The 24734-nt window shown below is 41.9% G+C and overlaps 1 protein-coding gene across 4 annotated transcripts in view; it reads right to left on the reverse strand.

Moving 5' to 3' along the window:
* Positions 1–21591, reverse strand: part of APBB2 (amyloid beta precursor protein binding family B member 2) — a 163472-nt gene extending 141881 nt beyond the window's left edge. For all 4 annotated transcript variants that reach the window (XM_059469815.1, XM_059469813.1, XM_059469814.1 and 1 more), the window contains exon 1: positions 21558–21591. The gene's annotated coding sequence lies outside the window, so the exon portion shown is untranslated. The remainder of the gene's footprint in view (positions 1–21557) is intronic.
* Between the last annotated feature and the right edge of the window lie 3143 nt (positions 21592–24734).

Here is a 24734-nt window from a genome sequence, read left to right on the forward strand (position 1 = left end):
ATGCATATTTCTTAATGATCTTCTCAGTACTGCCTGTGCTGCTGAAGACTTTTCAACCCATCCACCTCAGGAAGCATTCACTTACCATGAGCAAAGACCTATTTTCTTAGAGAAAAAATGTTCTAGCTTGAAGCTTAATTTAATCTTCGGGACATCGATTTATCTATCTTGCTGCCTGCAAAATAAGCCCAGATGAATTTTTTTCTGGCTGAAAAAATAAGTTTTATGCCTTTTTCTGCCACTCTGCAAGCCAAACTGTGATTACATTTTTCTGCTGTTCAGAGTTAATTAAGTGGTCCTTGGAAACCATCAAGATTTGTTACATCATCTTCCTTTCTATCCTGTATTGTTGTCCAAGTCATTGCTTTTCCAGGATGTTAGCTCCTCCAGTGGGTGACTTCTTCTACCTCATTCTAATCCTACCTTCTCCTCTGGGTCTCCTTTTAAAAGTCCCTTTGCCCCAAGACATGGTCCCAGGCAAAGTAACCCATTCTAGCCTGCAAAACACCATTCACTTTCTCTGCCTACTGAAGGCCCAGACATCATCTCTACCCAAATAATGAGGGCCAGATTCTCTCACTCTACTGATATCAGAATCATGAGATTTAGTCCTCCTACATGAGGAAAGCCTCTCCATACTTGGGCAAAAGCTCAACAGTCACTGCCCAGCTATCCACTAAATTGTTTTGGTAAGTCCCAGTGAGGGATGGAATATTCAGTAATGGAGCTACAGGAATGCCATGCCAATGACAGAGCTGCATACACAGATAATCACTGTAAAATACTAACAGACATGCAGCTTGTCACTTCATTTTTTATACACTTGCCTGTGGGAACATGAAATACCAACACTTAACAAGTCTGCCTGGTTACAAGATATGACTGCCATCACCGAAGGACATGCAACTGAAAATCTTCCACTGTTCTCCCTTCAAACTCATCAACTCCAGTCATAAAGCACATTTCACTGCTTGCTGCTTTGCTGTACATTCACCTTTGGGCTCTGGTAGATTTTACTCTCTGGGAGACCAATCACTTGAGATAACAGCCTGTAGAGAAAGATGGCTTGTCCACACCTATTCACCTCCATATTGAAGGTGACCACTTAAGATCAAAGCAAAATGAAGACCTGAAGGGAGCAGTGCAAGTATCAAGAGACCAGTTCCCAACAGTTATCTGTACTCAAACATACAGTGGAGTTGCTCATCACATAAGCCTATGATTAATGGTGTCCTGATGAAAATAGGAATTCAATTTCAATTCTTCTAGAATAGCCAGAGGCCTTTTGGTATTTTCAGGATGTCATTTTGGTGTCTGGACCTTTACACAGCCTGAAACAAAGAACAAGCACTTGCAAAACAAAGATAAGGAAGTGTCATGTACAGTCTGAGTACAAAATCTATGCTTCAGCTATAATGAAAGGGTGTTTCTGCAAAAAGCAAAGTAATGAAAACACAAGCAGGACACCAATAGGAAAATACAGGTGACTTCTGTGGCAAATTGTACATCACTGCATACAACATTTCACCGTGGGGAGCACACTAGAAGGAGAGAAAGCAAAAGGAAAAAAAAGTTGGGGAAAAATGGAGGTAAAAAGCACTTAAGATCATTTTGACTTGACTGAAATCCCACCCACTGCAAGGACCCAAGGTGCTCAAGGACCCCAGGCCAAACATACTCCACTGAGGAGCCTTGTTAGTCCTCTCCAGAAAGAGTGAGGAAGTTTGCTCTCTCCATTACACTGGAGTGAAAGTCCCCCTTACACAGCAGCTCTGCTGGTGAAGTGGAGGGAACTGGAATCACTGACATGAAGATGTCAGAGCCCAACATCTCAGAGGAAAGCCTCAGCCATGAGGCAGCTGCCTTTTGCAGATGCTGAGAGCCAATGCTTCCGTTCAGACAGAAGCAGTATGCTGACCCAGTAAGTTAAAACCAGATTATTTTTCCCAATTGTTCCTTCCAGCACACTTTGTTCAATGGAAAGAAAATTAAAACCTAGACAAGTTGTTGTATTCATTAATCTCTGCAGACCCACTGCAATCATAATTGAGCAGCCTAACTGCTCAGAAGATTATGCCAGTGATTCAATTGCACTGCAATACAAATAAAGATAGCTGCACAAAGTGGGCTGCAAAATACTAAATATAAAGACCTAATGAAGTTATACATTTGTGCATCATTGCCCTTTCTAATAGAGTTTGGAAAATTGAAGGCAACATACTATTATATATCATGTGCTATTATTCACATAAGTGCCTAAATTACAGAGTTTTGGGAGATACTAGTTATATGCATATTAAAAAGTCATTTATTTCATCATATAATACACAGACCTCTTTCAAGACTGAAATAGGAAACATGAAAGCAACATCTGAATAGCAAGTCTCAATTAAAAATTATTTCTGCTGCCATAACAACAGCTTTTCCCTCCAGATTTTGGGTTCCCTTCTCACACTGAGCACAGCAGGAGAATTTCTGAACTCTAATTCATGCTCCATGCATTTATCTTCTTCCAAAAAAAAAGTGTGCTGAGTACAAACTGTGACAGGAGTGCACAACTTTTCAGAACACCAGATAAAATTGTTCATACCACTTAAGTACAAAGCTAGAGGACCTGAATAAATCAGGTTTAGACTAAATGTTAGACTAGACTAGAGGCTCTTGAGAGCAAGGGGAAGGTAAACAACCACACCAGATAGAGCAGAGATACACAAGCCATGATTTAGAAGCAGAGGACACACTGAAATGTGCAAAGGATGTTTAGATGTAGGGATACAACCAAGTCAGCCTTTTTAGCACTTGTGATGGAGGCCTTGGCTCACCTTGCACACACAGGGATGAAGATGCTGAGTAGCTGTCAATCACACATCCCTTAATGAAGCCCTGGTGTTATTTCACACTCAGTCTTTTGGGTTCCTTCCTTGTTATTTTCACTTTGTGCCTAATTGATTACAAGCTTGGCTACCACTGGAGTTTGTTCAGCTTCCCAGTAGCCTGGCCAGGGGGAGCAGCCAGCCCCCAGCAGGGGAATGGGGACAAGGAGCAATGCCCGGGCACAAAGGGTACTCCCGGTCAGCCAACCTCTGGCACTCTGGAATCAGCTGCTCCTCAATCAAGTTTTGCCCACCCTGGGAACACTAACTCCCAACCCCCAAATTCAGGGTTTGATGAGCTTAGCTTTTCAAAAGCCATTTAATATCAGAAATGGCTTTCTAAGCACTCCCTCCCTTCTCCCTCAAAATATTTCACATAGCTTCAGGGAGACAGACTAAAGCTTCCTCTTAGAATTTAAATATAAATTTATATTCAAAACAGGCTTAATTACTAAACTGCAGTTTGTTTTATGTGAAAGGATTTGTCTTTATCATAGAAACCACAGCTGTTAAAACAGTGTCTGATAGTACTCTTTTCCTATCATCACTATTCCTTCATTAACCACAGTGTGTCTCTTTTATCTTAACTGCCAAAAAGAAGCTCTGAAGTACTAAGCTGCACAACTTCCACTCGAGTTAAGAAGGCTATTACATCCTCACAGCACAGATACATCAACCACAACTACCCCAACACTGAACTGACATAAGCAACATCTTTCCCAAATTGTTCTTTTAATCATTCAACAAGCTGTCCTCAGCTAGAAGCACCAAGCTGAATGCAGCCCTCCTCCACAAGCAGCTTTACAACCAAGGATGCCACACATTGTTTTTGTAATGGCAAGAGATAGCACCAAGTTAGAGTGCAGCTGGCTGCAGTGAGATGCCTGTTGTTCTTCCTTTGACCTCTCCACATATTATTTTCATCTGTGCTCGGTGATGCAGGCTTGAAGCTCTTGAAAAAGAACATGAACCTAAAATCACACATTACATTTAGTCTGAAGGTTTTCAAGAGATTTCTTTTGGATTTAACAACAAGGTTTTGAAAGAGCTAACAGCAGCACCATTCTTGTATCTCTGCAGGTGGGATGGCTGCACTTACATCTAACCCCCAAACCTTCACTTTATAACCTCCCCCAGCTTCTCTGCCTCAAATCTTCAGAAGTACAAGGAGTCTGGAAATAAATGGAATAGAGAAAAATAAAACAAAAGCCTTTTGTTTTAACATCTCTTAAATGAAATCTTAAGTTCATTTAAAATGAAGAGTGCAGTTTCCAAGGCACATCAAAAAATTAAAAAAAAAAAAAAAAAGAACTTATACAATAAGGAGTTGGAACAGAATCCCTCAATATTATTTGTTTTAAAGAGCTGAACAGGAAGTTCATGAAAGGTATCCTTAGCCATGAACACTTTGTGGTTTTCATTGAAATGTACTGATGTATCACAACTTTGGCCAAACTTCTAACTGCACGTATTTCAGGGCATTAGGTAACTTAAGAAAAGAAGTCTTCTTTTTACTCAGGAACACACAAAATCTTAAATTTTAAGAAAGTCTCCCCATTCTAACTTAAAACCACCACTCAGCAACAGGGAAAACTTCTCCATTACAACGCTGCCTCCCGTGCTGCCATTGAGCTGGTGGGCTTTCCCCACCTCGGTGGCCAAAAAGATCCACGCAGGAGAAGAGGATGATGAAACACAGAAGTAACATCAGTCCGTGTCTAGACAGTGACTTTCCATGCAAGCCTTTCTCGTTTCCAGGCTTTGGTAACGCCAGATTGATAAAAGCTGTTGAATAGCAGCTAAAGGCACTCTGGAAAAACAAAACACTGCAGCAACAGGAACAGGAATCGAGCCAAACTCAACTGGATGTGTTTGCAAACCCTGCCAGGAGCATAATGACCACTGTAAAACGTAGCTGTCCTCACAAGGCAAAGGAAAAATGCTCCTGAGCACATGCTATTCAAAGCCTGTAAGAGCTTAGGCTGCCAGGCTGCTAATTCCTGCAGTTTGTAAATTCTTAAACAATCTGTTGAGCAGTCTTTCAAGGAGAAATAGCCTGGCACTCACTCCAAGCCTTTTCTTCACTTAACCATCCATAATAAAAGAAGAGTTGACCTGCATGTAAACCAACAACCAGCCAGAGGAATTTCCCTCCTGCCATTCCGGGATGCCACACATCCCTGTAGATGTATTTACCATGCTAGTTATCTTTTGCATGATCAAACACTAGATTGCAGCTGGTACTTTGAACACCAGGCTAAGAATCCAGGTGGAGAAATTTCCCCCGGGACTATGGAAAGCAAGGCCTTAAGGGCACCTATATCTCAAATCTTACTTGGTAAGAAAAGATGTGTAACTATTTTACTACCAACTGAACAACATTACTCAAGCCACCTCCCTCCACTTTTCCCCCCAAAACACACAAGCAGAATTACCAAGTATTTAAAATATGCAGGAATCCTTACATAAACTAAAAACATCCTTAGAGCATGTGTTAAATTCCCCAGCATTGCCAATGCAGACAGATCCTTTCATGATTAAGCACAACGAGGCTATGCAGGAACTCAAGGCAGGTACCTTCATGGCCGATTCACAACATTCATAACTCCTTTGTTCTGGTATCTTGCAACACAAATAATTGTATTGGCCACTAAATACTATGTTTCCATATAATTTTAAAATCTTTCCACAATAAAGTGTTTTTCTCAATATAATGCTTTCCTCTACGAACGCTAAAAGTAAGGCCGTTTAATATGACCTTAACAGAGAATGAGGTGAATTTAACAGCAACCTTTATAATTTGCTTGGGGCAGGGGGGAAATTAGAATTAATCAGCCCCACTGAACTTTCCTATCCATTTCAACCTGGGGGAAAGTTTTACAGCAGGAAAGTGTTTGTTAATCTTTATTTCTGGTCACACAGGGACACAAGCAATGCTACTACAGGCTACCCACCAAGGAGGGAAGTGTTCTGCCATAACTGCAGTTAAAAGGTACCTCTGTACAGAGAAACCTCAAATAACACTGCAAGTTTACATCTGCCTTGGCAGGGAGCAAAACACAAAAAGGGAAACATGGAGAGATGTTTATGGCCCAACCCACGAGAGCAGAGTGAAATATCAAACAGCACATAAGCTCACAGCTCCTCTGCTCTGAGCCACAGCTTCCCTACTCCCGTTGAACCTGTACAAAACCCACCAGTAATTGTCTGTTGCTGCGCTCCTGCCTTCCACACAAAGCCATGCTTTTTTGGAATGCTGCTCTGTATCAAACCCACTGGAGTCAGTTAAGCATTGCAAAACACTTTAGAGTCCAAACACAGCTGCCCTACTTCACAACATACTGCAGATTGTTTTAGAAGAGGAGGAAGGAAAAAAAGCAAAGTCAATAAATCTTTAGCTCAGGGCAACTTTACCTTGTGTTTTGCAGCTGCTCTATAGCAAAAATTATGCTTTACAGCAAGAATTAAGGGAATGTTTTCAATTAAAGCATATCTTGATCTCAAAATATCACCAATCTGATTCAAACTCCAGTACCCCCCTCATCAGAGAAGTAGTTTCTCATGGGTTTTGGATATATATAATTTTTTTTAAAGTACCAGCTGAAACTGGGACTAAAAGCACATCTCCGAAAACAATCCTGAAACTACAAAGGTCTCACTGTCTGCCAGGAAAGAGTATCAAAAACATGCTCCAACTTGGCTGATGCTTGGGCACTGTCAGCTTCAGAGCCAGACACTTCAAGGAAGAGCCAAGCTGTCGCTGCCCTCTTTGTTGTGCAATGACCCAATGTCAGGACCCAGTGTCCAGTTTGGGGAGGGAAAGCCAAATTTTGTATGAATAAAGTGACATACATGGCTTTCTAACATGATTCAGGGCTCACATTAGAGGGAAGTACTTCAGCACATCTATTCTACTAGCACCAGTAGGTCAAAATCAAAGCACAGAAGACATTGAAGTACTGCCTCAAATACAAAAGCAAAGCCAAAGGAACCACATATTGCTAAGAGAAATGAACAAATATTATCCTGGCAGGTAAAAATGTTTTCCCAGACCACCAAAATCCTTGTCGTAACTTAATAGCAGTAACCCAAGCTATTCAGATACAAAGGTTTCTTAGGAATTTTGGAAACATCTTTTACAGAATTACGAATGCACAATGCCATATTTAACTCCTGGCCATGGGTGACTCAAAATTAACACTTCTCCTCCATCTTATCTTACTCATGCCAATTACAATGGGTTACTCAGAATCAGCATACCACCCATCAGTAACAAGAGTAGCAAATGCTTTCCTTTAGGCAGGAAAAACATATTTTCTACACTGTTCTCTGAGTCTAACACAGGATAGATCTTCTTACATGTATTAAAGGTTCACCACTGACTGTCTACATAAAATCTTGAATTGCTGCCATTAAGACTTTAAATGTCTTTAAACAGCAGAGTGTTTAGAGAAGCTAGCCCTCATTCTTGCTCTACCATCATCTCTGTCAGCCTTACAGAGCTGCCTTGATTTGCCATGCAGATCTGCAAGGAGCAAGAAGAGACACCACTGGGATCATCACTCCCTGTCTTCATGGGCTGGAGATGGCAGCCCATAACTTACATACCATGAACTGGGGAAAGCTGAGAGCAGGGAAATCCTAGCACTGCTCCTACTCCTAGAAGGACTGCCCATCCTTCTCCAGCACTGTGTTCAAAGATACAAATCACTTACACACCATAATGTTGCACTGACACTTACAAACATCAAGGAGGGGAGATGTCCTGTAGTACTTTTAAGACAGGCAACTCTAAATATAAACTAAGCCCTAAACCTGGGGAGTTCCAGGTCACACACAACACAACTTTATAAATTGAACCTTATAAATTCAGATAATGATAGTATTTAATAAATACTAATGTATTATACAAACTTCTGTATTTAACACAGTTATTATAGTTATGTATGCAGTGCAATCCTTGCCAAAGCTCTTGCAGCAAGAAACACCAAACTCTGCTGAAGCTTTTGGAATTCACCTCCAAGCAGCCAAATAGGAAGCTGCCACCACAGTTTGGGAAACCATATAGCCACAAGCAGTTCAAAGCCTATAGAGCACTTCTCCCTTTTCCCAGGCTGAGCAAGGTCGTCCAGTCATTCTTTGTGCCACTTCCAAAGACAATTAAGCAAAATCTTGTTTCAATTAGCTTTTCCAGAGCTATAAGCACAAAGAGCACTGCACAACTTCAGAAAGAAGAGGGGAGATCAAAAACATCAGGGCAGGGAAAGACCAGATAAAGCAAGGGACAAGAAATCCCAAAGTGTGTCCCCCCAAAATGTTGAGTACTGTGTGGGGTAAAGCCAATGCTTTTGTTCAGAACAGGGAGCCTTCTTACAGAAATTACCTTTCTCAGTTCTCATTATTTAAATTATTAATTTCTTCCTAGACAAGAACTCTACAGTATACTGTATAAAAAATCTACTTCTTTTGTATAAGGGTTTAGTCTACCTGCATATATCTGCAACATCTCATTTAATACCAGCAAGATTAATGCACCTTTTGAGCACTCCTAACTTCTGGCAGACAATTTTATTTGGCAACATCCCACCCCTAGTCCTCTTCAATCTAGGCATCTCCTTTGCTCTTCTATTGTTTCCCCTTTAGTACAACCCTTAACTGCTTTGTAACTCAAATGACTGCCATAACAAATGTTTTATTAAAGACCAGATGAAATAAAAATATTTATCCCGACTAATATCTTAAGGTAGGAAAAAGAAAATAAAGGGTCATTTACTCTGACACACTCCAGCAACAGATTAATTTATGTTGCATTTTGTCCACTTTTCCATAGACAGCTTTAACTATTCTTTCCTTTAATATATGTTTTAAAATTTAACAGTCTGACTGTTTCTTCTGTAAACACACACTGTGCTTCAAACACACCAAGGACTGTTACCACTTTGGAAAATAAATAACTTTCACACATGTTTATGTTCTATTTTAACCAAATCAAGAAATATGCAAAGGATGAAAACACAATACTTTATTGCTCAGAGTAGAGGTTTAAAAAAAAAAACCCACCCCAAACCCCATGCAGTTCTCTTTCACAGAGTCTACCAGAAAGATGGAGAAAGATGATATTATGACAGGAAAAGGGAAATGGCTTCAAACCAAAAGAGAGCAGGTTTAGAGTAGATATTAGGAAGAAATTCTCTATTGTGAGGGTGGTGAGGAACTGGAACAGATTGCCCAGACAAGCTGTGAATGCTCAGTCCCTGGGGAGGTGTTCAAGGCCAGGTTGGATGGGGCTTTGAGCAACCTGCTCTAGTGAAAGGTGCCCCTGCCCATGGCAGGGGGGTTAGAACAAGAGTTTTGAGGTCCCTTCCAACCCAAGCCACTCTATGATTCTATATGAAAAATAAAAAATATGGTTAGGCACGCAAGAAAATAACAGCTTTTCCTACAACTTCTGTTTCACTTACTCCAAGCAGCAGCAGTCTGCTGAGAAGGAGAAATTCAAAGTTTGTGTTTTCCCTCCCAATAAGAAAAGTCATCTCAGGGAAATAAACATTTTTTGCAACAAAATATACCTATAAATTTCTGTTCTTTACAAAATACCTAGTATAGAGCAACAGCAATGCTATCTCTGTAACCACCAACACTGGGAATTAGTCAAGCAGCTAATTGCAAACAAGCACAATTGTCACAGGCCTTGAGAGGTGTTAAGTCACTCCATGCTGGGAAAGAGACTCGTGAGACCTTCCAGCTCAGCTGGCAGCTTGCAATGCTCCTCCTCAGAAATCCCACACTGCTGCACTGAGATAATGAGTACGTGTTTGTACAAAGGGGTCACTGATGTGAAATTAAGCCACCAAATTTCAACCAATTTTGATACCTGAGAGCATGAGAATTAATTCATTGGAGTAAAGCTCTACTGCTTTCATAATCTAAGTTTAGTTGGAGCAGCAATTTATGGTCTGTATGCTAAAGGTTACATACACATGACAATCTTAATAACAGTCACTCAAAAATTCACAGAAAAAAATCCCAGTACTATTGTCACTGCCTGCCTGGATGCACAGGCAGTGTGTAATCTCTTTTATAGCACTGAAAATGTGGCACACAGGTAATTGAAGCATCAGAGTTCCATAATAATATGACCCCACATCTGATGGTTGGCTGCAGCTTAATGAAACAGAAGAGCAGTGAATGATTTAGACAAAACCAGGATGGAGGCTAAAAGCAAGATTTGCTTCCTCTAGACAAAGCCAGAAGGAACTAAGTGATAATGATTACCTGTGAATATTCAGAAAAACAGATAATCTGTGATAAAAGCAATCTCAAAGTGTCTAGTATACCATCATCACTTCTAGCTCCTATTTTTATCCTCAAGAATAAAAAAAAAAAGAATTGACTCACTTCTTTTAAATTACCAATGTCCCTACACAGAAAATTATTGTGGTAATTACTCCCTCTTTTAAAAAGCACCTTTACTTTTTCTCAATGCCTTCTTATAATATGCACCAGCAGTCAATTACCATCTCACAGGAGTAAAAGTCCAAAATATGCCACTTGCCTGAGTGGTGGCATCAATAAACCTTCTTTGGCAACACAGTCACTGGTGACATGCAACTTGCATACAAAGTTTTCAGCTCAAAAAATTAATACAGCTTAAGAAATTCATCTACCCTAACCAGTATTTAGGGAGAAATCCCATTGGTGTGGTGGCACCTAAACACAGCATCTACCTAAACAATTTCTTTCAGAATGTGGGGAAGAAAACCCCAAAAGACTTGCTGCTCTCCCTCCTCCCCTTCCACAGTGATTCATTTCTGAAGACACAACTTCTCATTCTAATATACATTAAACATTTATGCTTGCCTGACTTGATGTGGAAAGGAAAGCATAAAAACAGTAACTGGGTCAAGGGTGCAATTACCAGAAGCTGTATTAATGTGGTGAAATCCATGGGACAACAGGATAACCAGCAGATCTAAAAATTCCCATTGGCATGCTATTTCTTAACTTTGTGCTCAGAGCACCTAATTTGAAAAGCACTTTGCTTTTCTCTTCAAAGAGAATTGTTTTAAGAAAAAGGTTGTTTTAAACACAGATATTTTTATACCATGAAAAAGCATGGAGTAAACGAGGGAAATGAGCATGTAAAAGCCTCCTAGCACTACTTCCCTTTGGAAGCAAGACATGAATTTCATGATCTTGATTCTGACAACAGGGTACTGTTCTAAAGTGAGCTCAGTTTCTGAAGCCATCCCTGGTGACCCTTAAGGTAACAGCACTAGAGCTAGAGTAGAGCTGTCTTTTTTTTAAACACTTGCTCCCCATCAGTGTATCCAACCCATACTGTTATTTCACTACAGTGCTTTGCCTCTGTGTGCTCTGCCTCAGCCAACACTCAGCAATACCAATCCACTGCACCTTGTTAAATTGTGATGTGGTCTTCACACACAAAAGCCTAGTGCTTCAAACTGAAACATTTTATCAAGTTTAAGATATTCTGTTGCTTTCTAGTTATGGTAAAAAACCTTGAAAACACCCATTTGAAAAGTACCAATAATTTTACTACAATTTCCTGTATGCTGTGCAGATACCATCTGAGGTAAGAAAGTATTACCCTCCACAGGAGTCAAGCATTCCTGTGTGCACTGCCCTGTTCCAAAGAAAAAGTTCTTTCAGCCACAGCTTCTGAGAGAGGTAGAAACATGGCTAATCAATGAGCCTGTCACACTCAGCTTACAAGCCTTTGGAAAACACTGGTTTTTAATCACCCACTTTTACCAACCAGATGTGGCTACTTGACAAGCTTTGCACAGGGTCTCTCATGGCCTATTAAAACTCTTTGTTGTGCTGTGAAAGCATTTGAGGTAGCTTATGCTTCTGAATTAGAGATAATAAAAGCCACAGACACTACTACATTAGCAATAGCCAAGAAAATGCAAAGGAACATAGCTTGTATGTGAAACTCCCATATGTAAATGTCAGTTTCTGCAAAACAAAACACAATTATTTGCAAATTTGGTTACTTAGAATCTTACAGGATAAACCCTGGCCTGTCCTTGAAACAGACAAGGAGAGGAAAGAAAGAAACTTAGAAAACATTTTTAAATGTATTTATTTGTACTTTGCACAGACTATGCCTCCCCACTGCTCCACAAGAGTTTTATACCCAGGCTGGTGTCTAACTCTGTGCAAGTGACTTAGGCTTATTTTACTGTTGCATTTTGCAGCAAATCTCATCATCTAGCTCCTCTGTGTAATTAAGATTCCTCTTTATGTACTAGCTCCTACCTCCACCGAGTCCTCTGGCAGGGGCCTTTCCTGAGCCAGCCTTCGGGAGCACCAGTACCTTCTTTTTGGAATTGCAGGGTATGTGTGTCACACCCCTTAGAGCACCTCCTCTGTCAGTTTAAAATCTATTCAAATTCAGTTTCATCCTCTACCATCAAGGATCTAGAATTTCAATACCTCCTTTCAAGCTCACCTTGTGCAAGGAGGATACAAATCCTGCCATAACAGCACACTGCATCTACCCATGCTTAAAATATTTGCTTGCAACCTCAGCTCAAAGAACAAGCCCAGAATGGGGAAAGCCCAGCTCCCTGCTTGAACACCGTCTGCCTGAGGAAGTGGTCAAGTATTTGCAGCAGGGACAACTCAGGACAGGCTCACACTGTGTGCCAAGGGAGAGTGCTCCAGGAGAACTCTGGACACGCTCACACTGCGTGCCATGGAAGAGCTCTCTAGGACAGCCTGGTGACACTGTGCCAAAAGTAGCCACCCTCTGTTCTAGTGTCATTAGTTCTCTCAGAGTAAACATCAGCAGCCTGTGAATTTTCCATCCCTGTACTGCAGCAAAGGCAGTATAGGCAGCAGAAGCTAAAGCTCAACACCAGCTAGGTTGGAAGTCGGACCAGCACATCCTGAATCAGCCCCACACTGTCCAGTCTTGGTTTTACAGCCAACGTGCTGTGTGGGCTGACAGCCTTATTTTAAACCTTTGCATATGTGTTATTTAACCCACAGATTTAAATCAACCTTAGGACTTACAGACATAAACCTTAACAGCTTTCGAGGAGTAATAGGATTTATCAGGCCAACTATTAAGAAACTCAAATTTCTGATTTATAGCAGAAGCTCATATTTCCTCATTTAATTCCTAGTGCAAGCTGGGATACCAGATCAAGTGCTATTTTTTCCAGCTCTATATTTACACTTCAAGGACTATGTAGAAGCACAGAGCAGAAGCAAAAATTCAGCTAAATGCCTCAATTGTGAGCCTTTTGGGGGAGGTTCACAGAAGTTTGGGTTATGTGCCTTCAAACAGGTTTTCAAAGCAGTACAGATCTAGACATCCATCACAACTCAAGGAAGGAGAACCCAAACTTGAAATTTAGGAAAATAATAGCTTTACCTTGCATATGCACAGAAGCTGAAAAGCTTTGAGACAAAAAGGAGGGTTTCTCTTCTGCTCTAGCAGGAGGTGCAGCTGAAGAATTTCAGCCTCACCCATGCAAAATTAGATATTTATTTTGGATAAATCCCACAGAATGCTTTCCGCCCAGCCAGCACTCCTACCTGCTGGTTTGGCAGCAGCAGAGGCAGGCTCTGTGCTGCAGGATGGCAGGCAGCCAGCCACCAGCTCCTGGGCCTCTCCACACGGGCAGGGTGCACTGCTCAGTGCAGCCTCGGGGTTACTGCAAGGCAAGCACAGTGACAGCTCTCAGCTGCCACATCTCTGAGCCTACAAGGGTCACCAGAGCCTCTGCTACCAGGGAAACAGCCAATTTAGGGATGCACCTTGCCATACCCTGCCTGTCAGCTGTTCCCTTCCCTGTAATGTGTGCACACACACTGGAAAGGGGGGAGAACAAACATCACCCCCTGACTTGCTGGTTGGACCAGGGAAGCACCGAGGGATCCCCCTGTTTTCTGCCTAAAAACAAGCAAAATCCTATCATATCATTGTATGTGTTCCTACACACCAGCTGGCCAAAGCACAGCATGGAGACTGAATTTCAGAACCAACATGTTGTCACTACATTACAAAGGTTCTATTGTCATTATATTGCAAAGGTTCCACACTGCTAGAGTTTCATACCTCCTTGATGTTTCTCATAGTCAGCTCCTCTAGGCACTGACTCTTGCTTATCCTCACAGCAGCCAGCTGACTCCAGTTCCCACCAACCCACTCCTTCATAACACTCTGCTTATCGGCTACAGCTGCGGCCTGTTAAAGTCAGGCCTGCTCCCAATCTCTCCTAATTGGCTCAGCTGCAACTCTTTAGGGGGTAAGATTACTTTCTATACTACCTTTATTTCCTTATATTGTATCCTCCTACATATGCTGACTGAGTTTTAGCCCAAAGCAAGATAGAAAACAACAGAAATTGACTCCTGCCTGAGGAACAAACCTTTAACCATGCTCTGAGGATCCCCTGACTTCAGGATTTTTCTGGCATGAAGCCTCATTGACATCCCTCAATGTCCCAATTGCTCCTCTTGATTCCCTTCCCCACACAGACTCCTCAATGAGAACTCCTGAATTTTCTGTGATCTGCCATCAAGAGTTACACTTCAGTGCAAGGGCATCACAATATTGACATGCTGTTAGGCTGCAAAGACAAACTTCCCAGGGAACACTTAAGCCATTTCCTTGACAAACAGCACCATTTTTATCACATTAGGACATATCTATATTGGTTTTCAGAAAAGAATTAGTGGTCCCTCAGTGCTGAAATGCCTCTACCAGAAAGCTTCCTATATTTTGGCAGATACAGAATTTTTACCCATGTTTAAATCTGTACTTGCAAAAGGAAATATACAGGATATTTCACTGAAAAAGTTTACACATGTCAACACTGACATAACAGCATGCAAAGATTATAAAAATAAGGTTAAAACATATATATAATTAAGCATTGCTTGCTAGCAGCTCTTGCACATGCTTAAATAATAACACATGCTTAAAGCCATCATTATTTTGTGTTACTTCAATATCCTTTGTTAGTCCTCTTAACAACCTACAAAGTTAGCTAACAATAAGTTCAATCTCAAATGTTTCCAAGAAGCAAACTTCAAATAATTAAAAATATGGGGTTTTTTCTAATGTTTCTCTTTTCAAATAAACAAGCATCATCAAACATTTTTCCTAAATTGGAGAACTTTTTAAGAGAATTAATATCAAACTTCTCAAAAAATATTTAAAAGTCCTGTTTGTCTGAGTACGTGTATCTTTTCATATACAGTTCTGTTAAACCATTCCCTTCAGTGATGGTTCCTGTGCTGTTTCATTGTTTTCTTGAATTATGGTGGGGAAAAGAGAGAGGGAAGGAAAGAGAAGAAGAGAAGAAAAAAAAAGAAGAAAAAGGCAAGCAGACTCCCACACGACTAGAAAAATATGAGTTATTTCTCAACCTGCCACTCCACCAGAGTGCCTGACCTGGTGAGATCTCATTCCCCAAAGGTTTTACACCCACGTGGGTATCAGGGAAAAAAAAAAATAAGCCCAGAAAACCCCATCAACAAAGTATCATGGAGATCTGCCTCTCCTGCTCACACAGGAGGCATGCAGGGTGGCAAGGAGACAAGATCATCGCATAATGCTGAAGGTTTTCTTAATGCCATGTGCATCCCAAACACTCAGGCTGCCTACTGTATTTACTTCCAAATGAATCTTGCTGTAAGCTCATAGATTTATTTTATACAGTTTCCTATGTATCTTCACCTCATTTACACAATGTAATTAAACTTTCTTTCCATTATGTCGCTTTTAAATCCCAATTTTATCTGTCAAGTGCCAAGTTCTCCATGGGAGAGAATTCCTCCTCCTTATTTCTCTTCCTTGCAGTTCCCTTTCATGTTTCATGGTGGCTCTCTGCACAGCTTTCTCCATAGCTACACAATTCAACACCTTGCTAAGAAATATCTCCTCCTAACAATAAACCTCTCTGCAAATAGAATTAACAAGACAAGTGCAAACACAAGAGCAATGAATTAGTTGCCATATTTAGCCAAACTACTGCTTACACTTCCTTATGAAGTGGAAGCAGCAGTTTGGGTAAATGAAATTCTATATTAGATACACAAAATAGTTTAATGTCAAGCTCCTCATTTGCTGAATTCTGCAGCTGCCTTGTAGGAACCCTGCAGCATCTCCCTTCAATTCATCTGAGAAATTATACTTCCAAGTTTTCCAAGAAAGTCTTTGTGCAATATTAGTCACACTAATGACTGCCGTTTAGTAACTATCCTGAGAACACTGCAAAGATACATTTCTACAACAGACAACAACAACAAAACATATAAAGCTTATGGTAGCTTCTTCTGTTAAAACAAGTTAATTCGTAAAGGTAAGGAACATTAAGGCCTGCCAATTTCCTTCTCTCTGGAATCTGTCCTTCACACACAGTAATTACATTGGGAAACCTCCCTCCATAACCAATTAATGGACATAAGGAAAAAATCAGTTGTGACTAAGAGAGTACTGCATTAAACATATTTTAACACCAACATCAAATTCAAATGGTATTTTTAACACATCATCTACACTTGAAATCTGCAGAAGTACTTTAGAACTGTTCCTTTTGGTGCCTTTGAAAATTAAACTGCACTTGCACTAAAGGCAAAGAAAAAGAAACCTCCAACAGAACAACTCAACACACTGCAAAATTGCTTAAAAGCATATCATAGTGAAGCATGACTAGTGCTTCCAGGAGGGTTTTCCCAAAGGCAGACAGATCTGATACTTTGTCTGACAGGGTATATTATCTGGATTGCAATGTAATCCAGCAAGGAAGACAAAGGAAAAAAAGATTCCCCTTAAGTCTTCTCCAGAAAATAAGAACAGCCAAACAGTAATAAATCACGGAGTTATAACTCCATTTTGGCATAGCTACAGGAGGACACCATTGAGATTTTAGAAGGGGTTTTAAATTGTGAAGTCAGACAGATTAAACTGTCAAATATAAGTCTGCCAGGAGTTTGGTTAAAGTACTTTACAGCCATAGCACTATTCATAAATAAATTAAACTAGAATTACAGACACTGGCTATCTGGGACTGGGATCAGAAGAAAAATTTGCATGTTTTATTTTCTAGGAAACCTCTCTCTGTCACATATTACTTTCAATGCATTACTACTCAAGCTAGTAGTTTACATTCATGAATTCCTAGACTGAACCGTGCCTGACTTCATTCATCTGAGATCAGTGCTCAGTATCAAATGCAGCAAAGACTACGGATAAAGGCACATATTTGCATCTAGTTAATCATCCTAATTGGTATGCAGACCACTTTAAAAATGCACTAATCAGTGTTACACCCAGATGCAGGGTTTGTTCAGCAGTAAAAGTCATGATCTAAACACTTATCCAAACAAATATCACATTTTCAGGGGAGACTGAAGCTCAGCATGTTGCAGTTAAAGAAAGAAAATGGTTTTAACATTGGGAGACAGAACTTTGAGGCGGACCTTAGATCTCCAGCTAAATCGAGTATTATCCTTTTAAGGCATAAAGAAATCCACTTTCTTTAACAAGGTTAACTCACTATCCTGAGAGTGATGGAGGCCAAATGTCTGCTGTCTTTATCAGGGCAGACTCCTACATTCATTTCCCCCTAGCCTTGCTGCAGGGTCTGCTCTTACACCCTTGGCAACAAACTTCAGCAACCAGGACCTCCCAGATGAGGCACAGATAAACCAGTGGTCATCAGCAATCCCAAGGCACCCTCCACACCACAATTCCCTCAAATTCTCCTGCCAGAGCTCTACAGCCTCCTACCTGTGGCACCCCTGGCAGGTGAATGGAAAGTGGTAAAAGAGACAATAATCTCAGCAGGGATCCCGGGGAAGCTAAGCAGAAATCAGGAATTCTTTTCCCAGCCAGCAGCAGGCCTGCAGACAAGCATCACTCCTGGCTGAAGGCCATGGAGGCTGCAACAAGGTCCCAGGAGGCTGCAGACAGACCAGACAGGCATTTGGAACCAAAAACCACCAAATGTTTTGAAGGGAAAGCATGCACCCAACTCTGGTAACAACAAACTGAGAACAGCCAGAGCTTCAGACAGTATCTACAGAGGAGGTTTTGAATAAGGGCATCCTGTTCTTATTTTTCCTTTGACATCTGCTTTCATGGTGACCAAAAATAAAAAAAGGAAAAGGGAAGAAAGAAAAAAGGTTGCAGAAGACAACAGATTACAAGGGAAGCAGGCTGAAGGGTAAAAAGAATTAGGCAATTAAAGCAGGACATCACATAGAGCATTCCACAAACACCCTCTGCTCCTTAAATCTCTGGGGACAGCATAGATCAGTGCTCTGTCCAAAGCATAATGAGACAAGGAAACAGGCACAGAGGTGCTGGGATACTGATCACCATGAGAAGCAGTCAGGTTCTGCTCACAGTCACAGTAACCATTACACAGCATCTGCAGCTGGCTGCATTCCTTGTTGGACAATATTTTTCAAACCAACTACAGACCTCATACAAGTTCAACTACTGCAACCACCATGCCACTAACTCAGATATTCTGCAGGACAACGAATTAGACAAATCCCATGCACAACTAGCTCCACTAGACTTGTTTTCAAATTTGTTTTAACTTTATTTAATTATGGTCTTCCAGTCACAGCATACCTTGGAGAACTGGTCTCATTTCACATTATCTGGGCCTACTGTACAGCCCCCCCAAGAACTCCTTTTTGAGAGGATTTATGAATTACTTACATATGAGGGGGGGCAGAATTGCTGCAGTTCCTTTTTTAACCTGAAAGTTAATAAGCTCAAGCAGCTCATATATACAAACACATAGTTTCCTTTTGCACAGTGGGTACTTTAAGGAAAAGGATTTTCCACACAATTAGATGCAGTTGTTAGACAATACATTATTCTAGAGGGGGAAAAAAACCTAATAAGCAAAACATTTCAGAAAGCAGCCACTAAGCACATTGCAACCATGTAGCAATACAAGCTGTAAAGCAGGCATTTTTATACCAGTTTTGTAGAGTCAGAATTTAAAAATAAGAAACACTAACACATAAAATCTATATATATAGTTAACTCAGGCATACAGAAAAGCTTTTCTTGAGTTACCAAGCCTTCTCTCCTACTGCCACAGCCAAGCATACAATACAGGCTTCCTCAACATATCCTCAAGAGCCAGTTAAGGGGTTTACTCCATTTATCCCATTTTAAGGTTGTTCTGGAACCTGAGCCCATTTAGGAAGAAACTGTGTAAATTTCAGCTTAAGTTTATTCCTGCCAGTTTATATCCATTTCCTCTCATGCCAACATTGTTCTTTAGCTTAAATAGCTCCTCTCTTCTTTTTAGTATTTATATCCCAGCTGTACTTACAGACTGCAATCATATTCCATCTCAGCCTTATTTGCTAGGCTAAACAAGCCAGGTTTTCCGTGTCTTCTCTGAAATAATTGACACTGCTGTCCTCCAGCCTCAGTCTGCACTGTCCCACCTGCAGCACAGGTGAGAGAAGTGCCCGTGGCACTCACACAGCTCACACCCCTTCCACCACTGCTCCTGATGTGTCCTGGCCTGACATCCTCCACCATCACCTTCACTTTCTCCACAGCAGCAACTTGGTCAGGGATCAGCCAGCACATCCCTGGCTCCACTGCTCCCCTCCCAGTAATGGAGCTCCTTGCTCACAGCAGGGTACAAAGGCAGGACTTTGTGTCCCACTAGAAAGGGATGTACAGGATAGTTTGTTTTCAGTGTGGATGATTTGTTCAAGTCTGATGACACATCCTGTGTCAAAGCTTGCTATCTGACAGAGATGTAATCAGTCAGTGGCTCACCATTACCATCAACTACCAGGATTCACTTCAGTTTTTCACAACCTCTGCTAAAAAATCCTTACAGCAGGCAATCTCAAGTACTCAAATTCCCCCTTAAGCTCCTGAAGTCACCACTCTCTTCAGCTCAAATCCTGCAGCAGCGCTTTCTAGGCTCCTCAGGCATTTCCTAAGGAAAACTCCATCCCTCCTGAACAATGGCACAGCAAAGTCTACCCAACACCATACCAAAAATGACCCATTTTGTCACTGGTTTCCAGCTTAGCTGCAGAACTGAAAATGAAAATAATAATCCAGGTTTCCAAGTCATGCATTTCCTCTCCTAGCAAATGATTCCCACAGTTGTAATCTACTATTTAGAAGACTCTTGCTGGGAAAGGCACATTCACTCGTACTGCTTCAGAGCCAAGAATCTTCCTCCTTGTTACAACAGTTATGTTTTCTTCATAACACAGGATAAAATTACTCTTCATCCCAAAGAGTCTTCTCCAGACCTTGATTCCCTCAACTGACAAAAGACCCCAAAAAATACAAGCCAAAAAGTATTTCATCACACGCTCATTGCTGTAAAGGAAGAACAAAAATATCCTCACTCCGCATGACTGTTCCAGACAAGGAAATTAATCAGCCAAGATTTTGTCCCAAGGTCACCGTAAGAGGATGTCTCTTCCTTTAAGTGCTAGGACATCTGCACTCTTATTTTAACTAAATGCAATTATGCCAGCAGAAAACAGTTTTAAACACAAGACAGACAACTCATTCAGGCGTTCAGAAAATACCAGAGCATGACATGTAGGATCTAGAACAAACTGCAGGAGCACACCTCCGAGCCAGAGGACACAGCAAACCCGCAGCAGCTCAGCGGCAACCATAGCTCAGCTCCTGGGGCACCCTAGCAGATCTTGGGGAAGCACTGACACTTGCAGCACACACTGTTACCCCAAACAACTGACTGCAGGTACCATTTACCACGTACAGCATCCACAGCACACAAAGCCCAGCAACGCACCAGCGCTGCAGAGTTGGGTTTTTTCCTTGGTTTTGTTATTTTGTGTTTAAAGCCCAGAAGTACACTTACCCTCCCCGGCAAGCAGGAGCCCAGCCAAGAATTACAAAGCATTGCAAACAAGCAGGCAAAGCAATGAAGTACAAATACAAACCGTTACACTTTCATTTTATCTGCCTCTCTAGCCGCAACGAAAAGTAGCTCCGTTGCTGCCTTGGGACCCAAGCAAAGTCCTGACAACTTCCAAGACGGATTCATGGGGTTCCACGTTTTGTTCCGAGGACCGGATTTTTCCCATTTGCAGCCCCGCGCGTAACCCTCGAGTACGATTTAATCACAGAGCTCAACCTGCTCACTCTACTAATGAAAACAAAAAAAAGGGAAAAAAACCCCCAAAAAAACAAAAAAAAAACCATCCCAAAACCAAAAAACAATACAAAACAAAGCAAACCTACTACAGGCACTTTTACCATTTTACCATTTACCGCACCACCAGCAGTAGAAAGAGACCAGCTGCCGCTGCTATTCGCCGCCCGCGGGAGCAGAGCCCACGCTCGCCGCAGGCTCGGCCAGCGCTCTGCAGCAGCAGCGGCGGCAGCGCTCCTGCACACCGGGGGAAGGCAGCGGACCGCAGGCCGGCCTCGGCCCCGCACCCCCGAGACCGGGATGCGCCGCAACGACCCCGAGCAAGGGCGGCGGGACCCTCCCCCGGCCTCCCGCCCGGTCCCACCGGCAGCGGGCCGGGCGGAGCGGCGGCACCGCGGGCGGCCGCGCACCGGGGTTCTGCCGCGGAACGGGACGCGCTGCCCTGCCGTGCCCTACCGTGCTCTGCCTTGCCCTGCCGTGCCCTCCCGCCGCCCGCCGCGGAACGCACCTGCCCGCCGCGCCGCTCCTCTGCCCGCCCCGGAGGCGCCCGAAGCCGCTGCGGGATGCGGCCAGCCTTCCGGAAACGCTTCCCAGCCCGCTGCGCTTACCCAGGAAACGATTCCGGCCGCCGGCCGCCACCGCCCCTCCTCTCCCTCCGCCCCGGCCGCCGCCCAGAGCCGCGGGCCGCAGGGTGGCGCCGGGCGGGACCAGGGGCGATGGCCGCGGCGCCATGGCGGCAGAGTGCCCGCTGGGCCTGACCCGGCCCGGCCCGGCCCGGGCCAGCCCAACGGGGTCAGCAGCCCACATCAGAGCAGATGTATATCTGTGAAAGAGAAGAGGTTGTGTGTGAGGCAGGTCTACCCCCTGGGGAAAAAGAAAAAAATATTTTTTTTTCTTCTTAGGGAATAAAAAGGGTTCTGGCTCGTGCTTGGCATGTGTGGTAATGCCCATGTCAGGTGAGGCAGTGGGAATGACTCTCCTAAAATGCCACCTGCTGTAACCCGGTGCTCCTCCGGCAATAGTGAGGGACAGAGGTAGACAGGGAGACAGCCAGGTAGGCTGGGAAGCCCTAGAAGATTTTATCACTCTACAATTACCTGAAAGGAGGTTGTAGACAGCTTGGGGTGGGTCACTTCTCCCAGGTAAAAAGCAATAGGACAAGAAGAAACGGCCTGAAGTTGCACCATGGGAGGTTTATGCTGGATATTAAGAAAAGTTTCTTCACTGAACAGGTTGTTAAGCATTGGAACAGGGAAATGGTGGAATCACCATTTCTAAAGGTGTTTAACAGGATGGGTAGGTGTAGTACTTGAGGATGTGGTTTAGTGGTGGACTTGGCAGTGTCAGGTTAATGATTAGACTTCATGATCTTAAATCTCTTTTTGTAGGTTTCTATGATTCAAATTTTATGTTTCTGTGATTATAGGAATTGTTTTTCACAGTGGATATGGGCACCAATTAGCAACATGGCAGTGGGCTACACACCTACATGGCTGATGAGCATTAGCAAACCCCATCTGGTCATGGATTAATGGAGTGTGCTTGGCATGGGCATAGGCTCCAGGCAACTGTGTTCTGGTTGGTCTCAAAGCTCAGGTAACCAGTGTGAATGGAAAGGTGTGCAGAAAACAAACAAGTAAAGGACCAGGCCTGGCAACGTCACTGCTTTAACCTGTGTGCACTGCTATAGGGTTACGGCTCAGATTAAATCCCTACACACATCTTGAGATGGATGAGTAGGGAATCACAGCAACAGCCCAGACAGTTAGAAATGAGGCTTAATAGAACACACCCACAGGAAGATACTTCTGTTCAATGCCTTACAAATATGTGGAATATTGTCTGTTTTGCCAAGCTAGACTTTTGAGATTGCAGGGGAAGAAAGTGGTCATTGCTAAAGCAAAAAATTCAACATGAGATGGTAGTTTAATGAAAAGCATGTAGCAGACTTTTACTTCAACACCTCCTAACAATTTTAGGAGGTCCCTGGAACAGCGGATGCAAAACAATCGGCAGTAAAATAGTGTCATATTGGAGTGGCCTAAGATGTATAAGGAGGTCAAAGAAGCCTATTACAATCCTGAAATTGGCATCTCATACATTTTCTGACATGTTCTTGTAAATGTAAACACATATTGTAGTCCTACTGAAGTGCCCAAGTCTGCTTTAAAATTTACCACACCTTTTATAACAGCAAATCTCTTTATCTGCAAGAGATGATTTTTCCTATGCATTCTGTAACGTTCTTCTGTGTTTTGTTCCCTGCCTTTACAATCATGTTCCTGGTCAAAACAGAACACTCAGGAACTGAGAACAATTTAAAGGATCATTAAGATTAATAACAATATTAAGTCTTTAATTAAAAATATTTATGTTTTTAGATGATCATATTGATATCCACCAGCCTAAAGAACAGAAAAAAAATATTTGTAATTGTAAGTCCTCTACTGATGAACAGGAAGAAACAACAATTAGGTGAAGACATACAACAGTTAAGCAAAGTAATTCAGAGCAAAGCACCTAAAAATTATACTTTAATATTTAATAACTTACTCTTAAATGTATTTTCCTTTTTTCTAGAACTTTTTCCACTTTTTCCATTTGTCTTAAAATTGGACATTATTTAATCCAACACTTTTATAAGCTAAAACTCACATTTTAATTGATATTTTTAGATTCAAGACTAAGAAGATGGCCCAGAAAAGCCTCTAAATAGTTATAATGATCTATAATAAAATCATGTTATTGTGATCAGTTTCAGAAGGACCTCCTGAGACATCCAAAGGTGATTCATCACATTCCAGCATTTGCAAATCATGTTGCTTCCCTCTTTAACAAAGCACATCATCCAGCAGGAGGGAAAGCTTTTATGCTTTGACAGCATACTGGAGAGGAACTCTCCCTGGAATATGCACTATATCTACTTTAGAGATGCAAGACAACTAGCAGATTACCAAGGTTATTAGTGAATACCCTATTAATAAATTTCCCTGACAGAAATGCTCAGGCAAGATACTCAGAAATTAATGTTTCTTTAATAAAAATAAATGTAATAACACTGCATTGTGGTTTTCACTATGTGGTTAGAGTTATGATTAATATTTAGTTATCTATTCTACATAATGCACTTTGGATTGCAGTGTAGTAAGCAGTGCCATAAAAAGAAAGTGTTGGGGAAACAAAATAAGGAATTTCATATACATCCTAAATGGACTGATGCCCAATACACTCACTTCTTGGAAATATTGCTGTGTGGATGCAGTGCTTGCCTAGGCTTAGCAAGTCTCATCAAATATTTCATAGAATCATAAAATATCATTATTTGGAAGGGATCCACAATGATAATCAAAATCCAACTCTTGGGCACTTACTCTTTTGCTTAAGACACAAACATCTTGTGGAATAGTGTTTATAAACAACAGTGGAAGAAAAAGAGAGGCCTTTCTATATTATCAACTCATACCAAAAGAATTTCATTATCATCCTGCTGTTCCTGTGTGTGAACTATTGACTGCAATTTTATTTGGGTCAAAATCTCTCCAACTTTACAACAAGGAATGACAGTCCATGGGAATGTCCTTGGGCAAGTAAACCTGTGCCACTGACCTTCCCCACTGCCACACGGGTTTGCAGCCTGGCACCAGGACTGGCTGTGCCCCCAGTGTGCTCTGAGGAGGAGTTCATC

Source organism: Ammospiza nelsoni, chromosome 4 (assembly GCF_027579445.1).
Source record: "Ammospiza nelsoni isolate bAmmNel1 chromosome 4, bAmmNel1.pri, whole genome shotgun sequence".
Taxonomy (NCBI): Eukaryota; Metazoa; Chordata; class Aves; order Passeriformes; family Passerellidae; genus Ammospiza; species Ammospiza nelsoni.